An 11,524-nucleotide genomic window follows, 5' to 3' on the forward strand; every position below is an offset into this window, starting at 1 on the left:
AGCCCCATCTGCCCCCAGGCCTCTGCTATGCTGACAAGCACTGCTGCTTGTTTCTGCTAATATTGCAGCAGGGCGCTTCTATGGAAGCAATCTATAAAACACCATTTACAGCCATAACTGAACCACAGAAATCAATCCCCAATGCTCACTCCCATCAACAAACGTGCTTTGAGGGCCTCCTGGGTGTGGGGCACAGTTTGATGGTGCCCTGGGAAACAGAGGGATGAAGAAAATGAGGACCCCGTCCCCAGGGGAGGAGGGGTTTCAAATCTCCCAACGAAGACAGGACACATGGGAATGGGATAAATATTGTGCTCAGCAGAAGTGGGGATGCAGTAGAGAATGAAGGCTCTAGAACTGTGCTGGGCAGTACAGCACCCACCAGCTACACAGGGCTCTTCAGTCCATGACATGTGACTATACCTTCAAGTACTTCTCTCATTGAAAAGTACTATACCTATAAAACAATGTGCACATTGGATTATGTACAAATGTATGAAATAGCTCCATTTAAAAATATTGCTTACAGGTTAAAATGATAGCATTTTGGATACACTGTGTTAAATATACTATATTGGTAACATTAATTTTACCCGTTTTTATTACCTTTTTTTTGACACAGAGTCTCTGTCACCCAGTCTGAGTGCAGTGGCACGATCTTGGCTCACTACAACCTCCTGGTCCTGGGTTCAAGCAATTCTCCTGCCTCAGCCTCCTGAGTAGCTGGGATTATAGGCACCCACCACCATGCCTGGCTAATTTTTGCATTTTTAGTAGAGATGGGGTGTCGCCATGTTGGCCAGGCTGGTCTCGAACTCCTGACCTCAAGTGATCCACCTGCCTCAGCCTCCCAAAGTGCTGGGATTACAGGCATGAGCCACTGCGCCTGGACTGTTTTTATAACATTTTAAAATTGCAGCTATTAGAACATTCAAAATGACATATGTGGCTTCCATTGTATTTCTATTAGCACTGGTCTAGGAGTAGAGGACCCAGCAGGGGACCAATAGCCTGTGTGACTGCAGCTGCAAGAATGCTGAGGAAATGGGACAATGAGGAGCCTGCAAGAGGAAACTGAAGATGGGTGTGGGAAGGACATTTGAAAAGTTGGATCATGAAGGGAAGGAGGGAGGTGGCAGTTAGGGGAGGCCACCAGGGTCTCAGAGGAAGACAATTACCAGATCTTCCTCTCTCTCTGGCCATCTTCCAGAAAAATAGACCCTGGCCACTTGCAGCCACACCCCCGACCCGGCACATGCCTGACAATGGTCTAGAACGAGGCACCTTCATTTCAGCCCTTGGCAAAGGAGAGTGAGCCAGAGACGGCTGTTACGCTGCATGTGGATGCTAAGTGATGCTAAGTGACATCCTTGGCCAGGACATCCACTGCAAGGTGGGTTAAAAACACATCTCTGCTCCCTGACTCCCAGCTCTGGGCCCTGGGTAAATGGCAATGGTGAGGAGGAAGAGATCAGGGATTCTGATATAGATGCAGCTGGGAGTTTGGTCAATGTCTGAGATCAGGGAGGATTTCTCAGAGCAGCAGTGTGGACCAGGAGGAGGAAGTCAGCCCCCTGACCTAGCCACACAAAGCTCCCATTATGAATACGTTTCATCAGGGGAAATCAGGCAGGCTGGATCTGATGTTCATTTCTCTGCCCGTACCCTCCCCCTCAGTCACACAGAGGAGCTGTAAACACTCGAATATAAGGATTAACTCTGTGTGTGGTGTCTGGGACATCATGAACAACTCTTGGTGGCTGTGTTTGTGTCTGTTAAATTGATCTTTTTAACCCCAGCACCTGGGACGTGAGGCTGCCAAGCTCGGTATTCAATAAATATTGATGGATGAATGAACAAAGGAAGAAAGGAGCACATGGGTAAACAAATGACAAATATATCAAAACACGGACGCAGAGTCTTGGAATGGGCTAATGCTGTTTTCTGCTAGATTTTTGGATGTGGGCAAGTGAGAAGGTCTCTCACAATGCAGATCCCAGACTGTCTGGGTCCGAAGAGAACTGATGCCCAGGCATGGCATTTCACCAGCCTGCCTGGGGCCCTGGACCCACAGGCTTCGAGGACAGTGTATAGCCAGGCTGCAGCCTTCCTGGGCTAAAGCTCTGCCTCTTAGTCTCTTATCCTACTAAGTGCTTTTTAGAAGCCTTTTAAGGTCTTTGTAAAAGGAAATATAATGTGAAGAATACCAGAAAGACTCGATAAGCCTGACTGGGGCGGGAGTGTCTGAATTACTTAAGGGACTGGCTGAAGAAGGGCTCCCTCCAAGTTCATTGGAAGCCTGCAGCTTCCCCTTATGGCCACTGGAGGGCACTTGGACCATGAAATACCAGATCTTTGGAGAGCTGTGATTCAATTCAACAAACGTTTCAAAATCATCGCGATAATGATAGCGCTTGTGCATTGAATATCCAATATGGTGTGAAACACCTTATATATATATGTGCATATATATGAACTCGTTTATATTCACTACAATTGTGAGTTACTAAGGATATTTAGAAAAAAATCAAGGCTTAAAGAAATCAAAGCACTTGCCTAAGATTGCTTAGCTAAATAAAATTTGGGAGTAAGAACTTGAGCTCAAGCCCTGGGCACCAAACATAGGTAATAAGTGCACACGAAGTTGAAATGAGGACCCTCTGGCTATAAGACACACACACCACACAAATATTATTGTTCCTGAACAATCTACACATTCTGAGATTGGAAGATAACTTACAGACAATTTGTGCATTACATGGTAATGCTTCTTTTTTCCCTTGAAATGATGTTATTAAATAAATGAAGTGTCTCACAATTCTTGGTGTCTTAACTTGAAGGAAATAAAGTCATAGTAATATAAGGCAGGAAAAGATAATTTTCATTGGACATTTACTATGTCCCGGAACTATTCTAAACACTTTACATAAAGGAACTCAGTGAATCCTCATAGGCACCCTCTGAGAAACACGTTATCACCCTCATTTACAGATGAGGAAATGGAGGCACGAGGAGGAAGACAACTTGGTCAAGGTCACACCTCGATGAAGAGCTGGGATCAGGGTCTCTGGTAGTCTGGTTCCCGTCTGGGCTCCAAACCACTCTGGGCTCTGAGAAGAACTTGGGAGATGAGGCTGGAGCTGGTCTTGAAAGTGAGACGATAAGAGCTGTACTAGATAAACTGCCCTGCGGAGGTGAGGGTGTTCCAGGCAGAGGAAAAGTGTGAGCAGGCTGGGCACGGTGGCTCATGCCTGTAATCCCAGCACTTTGGGAGGCCAAGGCAGGGGGATCATCTGAGGTCAGGAGTTCGAGACCAGCCTGGCCAGCATGGTGAAATCCCATCTCTACGAAAATATAAAAACTAGCTGGGCATGGTGGCAGGAGCCTGTAATCCCTACTGCTAGGGAGCCTGAGGCAGGAGAATTGCTTGAACCTGGGAAGCAGAGATTGCAGTGAGCTGAGATTGTGCCCCCGCACTCCAGCCTGGGCAATAGAGTGAGACACCATCTCAGAAAAGAAAAGAAAAAAGAAAAGAAATGCCCTGTGAAGGTGAGGGTGTTCCAGGCAGAGGAAAAGCAGGAACAAAGGCCCGGAAGCAGGAAAACACCAGCTGAGAAGTCGGGCCGGGCTCAGAGAACAGGGCTCCAGCCTCAGGCCTGGGCTACTTAGAGGCTGGGACAGCCAAACAGAGGCCTGCAGAGCCAGAGCACCCTGGGGCCTCCTAGGGGTCGGGGGGAAAGAGCAGTAGAATGTTGGGGCATGAGGAGGGGCATGCTTCAGTACGGGGAAGAGCTGAGGCCGCCACCCTGCCCCGGCCACTCTCCAGAGAAGGGCCATTTGGGAAGTGCAGTGTGTGCTCAGGAAATGGCCGGATTGGGTTACCGGGAAGATTAAAGGAGCTAAATTGGGCCTGAGCAGCTGGAAGGCAGGAGAAGCAGCCTGGGAGAGGTATCCAAGAAGGGAACTGCACAGGACGAGCAGCTGGAAGGCAGGAGAAGCAGCCTGGGAGAGGTATCCAAGAAGGGAACTGCACAGGACGAGCAGCTGGAAGGCAGGAGAAGCAGCCTGGGAGAGGTATCCAAGAAGGGAACTGCACAGGACGAGCAGCTGGAAGGCAGGAGAAGCAGCCTGGGAGAGGTATCCAAGAAGGGAACTGCACAGGACGAGCAGCTGGAAGGCAGGAGAAGCAGCCTGGGAGAGGTATCCAAGAAGGGAACTGCACAGGACGAGCAGCTGGAAGGCAGGAGAAGCAGCCTGGGAGAGGTATCCAAGAAGGGAACTGCACAGGACGAGCAGCTGGAAGGCAGGAGAAGCAGCCTGGGAGAGGTATCCAAGAAGGGAACTGCACAGGACGAGCAGCTGGAAGGCAGGAGAAGCAGCCTGGGAGAGGTATCCAAGAAGGGAACTGCACAGGACGAGCAGCTGGAAGGCAGGAGAAGCAGCCTGGGAGAGGTATCCAAGAAGGGAACTGCACAGGACGAGCAGCTGGAAGGCAGGAGAAGCAGCCTGGGAGAGGTATCCAAGAAGGGAACTGCACAGGACGAGCAGCTGGAAGGCAGGAGAAGCAGCCTGGGAGAGGTATCCAAGAAGGGAACTGCACAGGACGAGCAGCTGGAAGGCAGGAGAAGCAGCCTGGGAGAGGTATCCAAGAAGGGAACTGCACAGGACGAGCAGCTGGAAGGCAGGAGAAGCAGCCTGGGAGAGGTATCCAAGAAGGGAACTGCACAGGACGAGCAGCTGGAAGGCAGGAGAAGCAGCCTGGGAGAGGTATCCAAGAAGGGAACTGCACAGGACGAGCAGCTGGAAGGCAGGAGAAGCAGCCTGGGAGAGGTATCCAAGAAGGGAACTGCACAGGACGAGCAGCTGGAAGGCAGGAGAAGCAGCCTGGGAGAGGTATCCAAGAAGGGAACTGCACAGGACGAGCAGCTGGAAGGCAGGAGAAGCAGCCTGGGAGAGGTATCCAAGAAGGGAACTGCACAGGACGAGCAGCTGGAAGGCAGGAGAAGCAGCCTGGGAGAGGTATCCAAGAAGGGAACTGCACAGGACGAGCAGCTGGAAGGCAGGAGAAGCAGCCTGGGAGAGGTATCCAAGAAGGGAACTGCACAGGACGAGCAGCTGGAAGGCAGGAGAAGCAGCCTGGGAGAGGTATCCAAGAAGGGAACTGCACAGGACGAGCAGCTGGAAGGCAGGAGAAGCAGCCTGGGAGAGGTATCCAAGAAGGGAACTGCACAGGACGAGCAGCTGGAAGGCAGGAGAAGCAGCCTGGGAGAGGTATCCAAGAAGGGAACTGCACAGGACGAGCAGCTGGAAGGCAGGAGAAGCAGCCTGGGAGAGGTATCCAAGAAGGGAACTGCACAGGACGAGCAGCTGGAAGGCAGGAGAAGCAGCCTGGGAGAGGTATCCAAGAAGGGAACTGCACAGGACGAGCAGCTGGAAGGCAGGAGAAGCAGCCTGGGACCTAGGGATGGGGGCAGGGATGCTAGTCCAGGCTGGAACCCTCCAACACCGAAAAGCTAGAATGTGGGCTCACCACATAGAGTCTCCTCACTTAGATGGTGCTTCGGCTGGGGTGGAGCCCCAGAGGAGAATAGAAATTGGGAGAAGTTGGAGTGTAGATTCAGCCCCATCCTGAGCTGGTGTCTGGAGCTCCAAGCCTTGTCCTGGCTGGGAAGTGGGAGCACTATTGGTTGTGGGGTGTTGGTGGGAGCTCACTGCACAGCACAGAGGAGCTGCTGGAAACAGCCTGGGGCCCTCCAGCACCCTCGAAGCCAAGCACCAGCCTGCCCGCTCCTCTTAGCCTGATCCCTCCCCCAGCCTGAGTGGCAGCACCGGCTGTGGCCCCTCCCAGCCCCAAGGGCAGGCAGTCAGTGGTCTATTCTGGTTCCCAGCGTGGCTGGGGCACCTGGGAGAGGGTAGAGGGAGCACCTGCCCCATCTCTTTGAGGCTGGATGAGGAGGGGGCATCAGGAGGACCCTCTGGGAAGTGGGAAGGAAGAAGGCTAGCGCTCTGCTTTCAGCAAGTTGTAACTCTGGGGATCTTTAAATGAGAAGGGAAGTGTAGCTGGGACACCCCAGTGCATTCTGGGAGCATGTGGCACTCACCAGCTGGGGCAGTGGGAATCCCCAGGGGCTGGCAGCGGCCCCCAGAATCTTTTTGGAAATTCTAGGCGGCAGATCAAGCCTGGACTTTGGTCCCAGTCCTTCCGGCAGCCTCTCCAGGACAGAAGTGTGAATGCTGCTATCAGAGGCTGAGTCCCATCAGGCCAGTTGGGGGCAGTCTGGGGCCAGGGTGGACTCAGGGGAGCCTCTGCAGCCCATGCGGAGCCTCATGCCTGGCTGGCCTGTGATTGGCATAGGGCAGAGGAGCCCTCACTGGATTCTTTATTCCTCAGATGGGAAATTTCCCCTGTCCTCCCCACCCGCCTTTCCTGTGGGCTGAAGTTCAGACTCCTCTGTCAATGGGGCCTGACTCCCCGACAGCCTCCCCGTCCATGCCCAGACCCTCGCTGGAGGGCAGGGCTTTCATGCAGAGGAGCAGAGCAGAAAGTCAGGAGAGACTTGCCCAATACTGGTCAAAGTGCTTTTTCCATGTAGAGCCCCCGATGGGACCAAGTTAAAAGGGGATGAACCTAGGGCTGTGCTCACCAAACAATATGTGGTGAGGCCTTGGAGACCATACAGAGAAATAAGCAGGACTTCTAGGGGACACTGACTGGGGTTCAAATCCAACCTTTGTTTTTCAGTTGCTGTGCAACCTTAGGAAACTTACCTAACCTCTCTGAGCCTAGTATCCACAGCTGTAAAATGGGGATCAGAGTTACTTCAGTGCTATAAGGATTAGAGATACAGTGATTTTATATGGCAGCTATCCATCATACTGTGCCTAGTATACAGTAGGTGCTCAGTGAGTGGTGGCTGTGTTAGTCTCAGAGGCACCAGAGCCCATAGGAAGAGCTAGCGCTTTGGAGTCAGGCAGTCCTGGGTCTGAATCTTGGCCTTGACCTGCTGACCTGAAGCAAGGACTTGAGCAAGTCCCTGACCCCCACTGAACCCGTTTCCTTATTGGTCAAAAGGGGATACAAAAAATACTCATGATGGCTGGTACTTACTGAGCACTCGAAGTGTACTTGGGCACTGTGCTAAGTGCTTTGCAGACAAGTTTCTCATTCAATCTTCCCAACAACTCTATGCTGTGATTACCATTTCACAGATGAGGAAACAGGCTCAGAGACATGAAGAAACTAACCCAGGAGTGGGAGATCCAGGACCTGAACTCCGGCCGTGGCCTATCAGATGCTTCTCAAATTCCTCCCCTTGCCCACACCTCTGCAGAGCCTAATGGAATTGAAGTATTGGCTGACTATCTGGCAGGTGTGAGGAAACAGAAGGATGAAGGGCTGGGCTATAAGAACATACAACATTGAGAGCCCAGAAAACGGTGTTGTGTGGAACCCAACACTCATCTTCATTGTGTACTCGGATGGTTCAGAGAATAAAGCATTCCATCCAGCAGCAAGAACAGTTCAGGGTACTGTGGTGAACTCGGGTCTGGAGTGGCAGAGAAGGCCCTGGGGTCTGAGTGGACCCCAAGCTGACTGTGACTCAGCTGGCTGAAGAGGAGGATGATCCTATAAGGCTATAAATAGCATCTGTGCATAGTGGCCCTGTGAGGTCATTGCCAGCCTGCTCAGTCCCTGTTTAAAGCCTCACAGCCTCAGAGGGATGTAGGAAACCTGGAAGGGGCCCAGGAAGGCAGAGATCTGAGCAAACTCGAGGGGCTGAACCAAAAAAGCCCATGAGACAAGATGAAAGGAATGGGGATGAATCAGGGGAGACAGAACGGGAGTGACGGCACGGAGATCCCAACAGAGAATTCCAGGGAAGGCATGCCACCCCTTTTCTTCATCTAGGTTGAAGTATAAGAAAGAAAGAAGGGGCCGGGGTTCGGTAGCTTATGCTGTAATCCCAGGACTTTGGGAAGCCAAGGCAGGTGGATTACTTGACGTCAGGAGATCCAGACCAGCCTGGCCAACATGGTGAAACTTCGTCTTTACTAAAAATACAAAAATTAGCCAGGCACGGTGGTGGGCACCTATAATCCCTTCTACTCAGGAGGCTGAGGCAAGAGAATTGCTTGAACCTGGGAGGCGGAGGTTGCAGTGAGACGAGATTGCATCATTGCACTCCAGCCTGGGCAACGAGAGTGAAACTCTGTCTCAAAAACAAAACAAAAACAAAAACAGACCTCTCTCACCCCTCTCTTTGGGGACGGGTCAGAATAGGGAGGTATGTCTGAGAATATTTCACTTTAAGCAAGGATAAACCGAGACCCAGAAAGGGGAGGTGACCAGTCCAGTGTCACACAGCTTGTCTCACAGCTGGTCCAGGACAGGCCCCCAGACCAGCCATGTGCTCCCAGTGCATCAGGAAGCCTTCCCTGGGGCCTTTTCTCTTTTTCTTTTAGAGACAGGGTCTTGCTATGTCACTCAGCCTGGAATGCAGTGGCTCAGTCATAGCTCACTGCAGCTTCGACCTCCTGGGCTCAGGCAATCCTCCTGTCCCAGCCTCCCTTGTGCGGTGGACTGCAGGTGTGCACTACCATAGCTGGCTAATTGCTTTTAAAAAAACATGTAGAGACAAGGTCTCACTTTGTTGCCCAAGCTGATCTTCAACTCTTGGGCTCCAGCAATCTACCTTGGGCTGCCTCAACCTCCTAAAGTGCTGGGATTATAGGCATGAGCCACTGTGCTGTCCTGGGACCTTTCTTAATGCTACCAAAGCCCCCTTCCCTTCCATCCACCCTTCCATCCTATGCTCTCCTCCCCTTCATCTCTTACTGGGTGAATACCATCTGAAATTTACAGGGTACGGAGAGTCCACAAAGCCCTTTCACCTCCATCATCTCATAAGCTCCTCCCCCTTGAGGCCCAGCCTCCTCCTCCTAGCCTCCTTTCTGGGATGAGCTGTCCTATTTGGTGGGAGAAGTTGGGGGCTGGGGAGGAAGTGAGACTAGCCCTAGATTTGTCCTACTTTGGCAGAAAATCCACAGCACTCTGTGTCTGTAAAAGGAGCGTGGGGCAGGAGGGGGCAGGATCGGGACTGTGGGGCCCTTCTTGGAGAAAGAGCAAGGTCAGGGTGTGGGGGTGATGAGGATGATGAAGGAGGGATTGATGAGAATTGGGGTGGGGGTGCCAGTGAAGGAAGGGGCCCAGGAGAGGGTCTAGGGGCTGGAGGTGGATAAAAGTTAGGAGAGGGAGGATATGGCCTGAATGTCTTAAGCCCATGAGATGTGGAGTGTGGCTGATGGGAGGGGGGTCGGTTGCTGGCTGAGCCTGGGGAGGAGGCAGCGCAGCAGGAGAGGGATGAATTTCAGGGAGAATCCTGACGCCACCCCGGCTGGGCCCCCAACTCTCTAGCCTCCCCCCGGGTGATATCAGGGAGAAACAGACGCCTCTGGACATTCCTTCCCTTTTACAGTCACTCTGGCTCCTCAGCAGCCTGTGGAGGTCAAGCGGCTGCTCCAGCTGGGGGAAGGTGGATGGAGGGGAGGGGGATGCATGGGAAGGTGCTACTGGAGGGAGGGGCTCTGGGCAGGGATGCCAGGGGACATCAGACAGTGAGTCCCAAGGAAAAACTCAGCTGAGACCACTCACCATTCTCACCCACTGCTGGGGCCCAGGGTCTCAGGTTGTCAGAAGCTGAGGGGACCTCAGAGGTGACCTGGCCTAGTCCCCTCTCACATTGGCATCATAACAGGGCCTAGGCCAGGGTCTTGCCCACGTGGCCCAGATGGTCAGCTGGTGAACCCCCAGGATGTCCACCTATATCTTAGCCTCCAACTGAACCCTCTACCCCCCACCCCCATGCTTGTGCCTCCTGCCACCACTGCCCCCAACCTGCCCCTGCCACTCGCATAGGGCTAAAGTTGATGATGACAGCATAGGCCCCCAGAGTTCATCCGTGTCATGCTGTCCCCAAGGCTCTCTCACGCAATGGCTGCCTCCTGGCCCAACCTAGCTCCGGGTGGAAGCATGAGGTTTCCCAGCTGGGAAAAAGAGAGGATCCCTGGAGGAAGGGTCAGAGGGTGCCCCTGTGGGTGGTGTCAGACCACAGAGGGAGGGTGCGCTGGGGGAGGAATTAACACTGCCTCACACCTGGAATCCCAGGGCAAGTGAGGCTCTCCCAGACAGGGTACAGGGCCAGTTCTCTCCTTTTTGAGCTCTTTCAGTTTTTCCTAATCCAAATGCCCTCTGCCAGCCAAGCCACCTCAGCTATTTGTACCAGCCGCCTGCCCTCCATCCATGCCATCCATGGAATCTGGGGGCTCCTAGGAAGAGCCAGGACCCTCATCTTCCAGAGGGCCCTCTGTGAGGTTCAGAAATCTGCTGAGGCGTCCTTCAGACAATGCACTCGGGGGACAGCAGGGAACAGTGAAGGCCAAGGTCTGGGGGCTGTAGAGAGCTGGGCAGCCTCACTCAACAGAAAGGAGGCTGAAGTGAGAGGAGTCTAAAGGAGAGGTGAGTGACCTGCAGTTGGCAAGGTGGGCAGGGCCAGTCCTGGGGGCCCTCAGAGGCCATGACAAGTTTAGGTCTTGCTGGTTCAATAAGTCAGGGAAAGGAAAGGAGCTGGGAGTGTCCAATTTGGCATGTTCCAAATGGCATGAGCACTGCCCCTATTTGCAGGACAGATCTGTGAAAGGGGGGTTCTTGCTCTGCTTTGGCTCCCAGGTTAGAATATGTGGCATAGCAGAGACACATCATCTGGCTTTGAATATAAGGAAAGGTTTTCTTTCTCTTTTTTTTTTTTTGAGATGGAGTTTTGCTCTTGTCGTCCAGGCTGGAGTGAAGTGACATGATCTCAGCTCCCTGCAACCTCTGCTTCCCAGGTTCAAGTGATTTTCCTGCCTCAGCCTCCGGAGTAGCTGGGATTATAGGCCTGCACCACCATGCCATGCTAATTTTTGTATTTTTAGTAGAGACGGGGTTTCACCATGTTAGCCAGGCTGGTCTTGAAATCCTGACCTCAGGTGATCCACCCGCCTCAGCCTCCTAAAGTGCTGGGATTACAGGTGTGAGCTACTGCACCTGGCCAAGGGAAGGTTTTCTAACAGCAGAGCTATGGTGGAGACATGTTAGACACTCAGGGACTCTTTGGGAATGGAATGTGCTGTCTAGAGACAGTGAGTCGCCAGGCACTGGAAGGATTCAAGCTGATCAAGGGCTTGCTGGAGCCACAGTAAAGACGACTTCGGACTTTAGCGAGAAGAGGGAGCATGAGACTGGTCAGCCTCATGACCTGCTGAGGTTCAACATAAGTTTCTAAAACTCTGAGGTTTGAGTAATCTGGAAATATTTCAAACAGAGAGCAGGACTAACTTCCTTCCTTAATTCATTTAACAAGAGCTATTGCCAGTACCCACTGTGCAAGGCACCATCCCACATACACAAATTTATAAACTGTCCCTTTTTTGATAAATGCTGAATGAAATAGTCGGTCCTAGTGGACCTTCCCATTTCCAATACCAA

Source organism: Callithrix jacchus, chromosome 6 (genome assembly GCF_049354715.1).
Source record: "Callithrix jacchus isolate 240 chromosome 6, calJac240_pri, whole genome shotgun sequence".
NCBI classification, from domain to species: domain Eukaryota; kingdom Metazoa; phylum Chordata; class Mammalia; order Primates; family Cebidae; genus Callithrix; species Callithrix jacchus.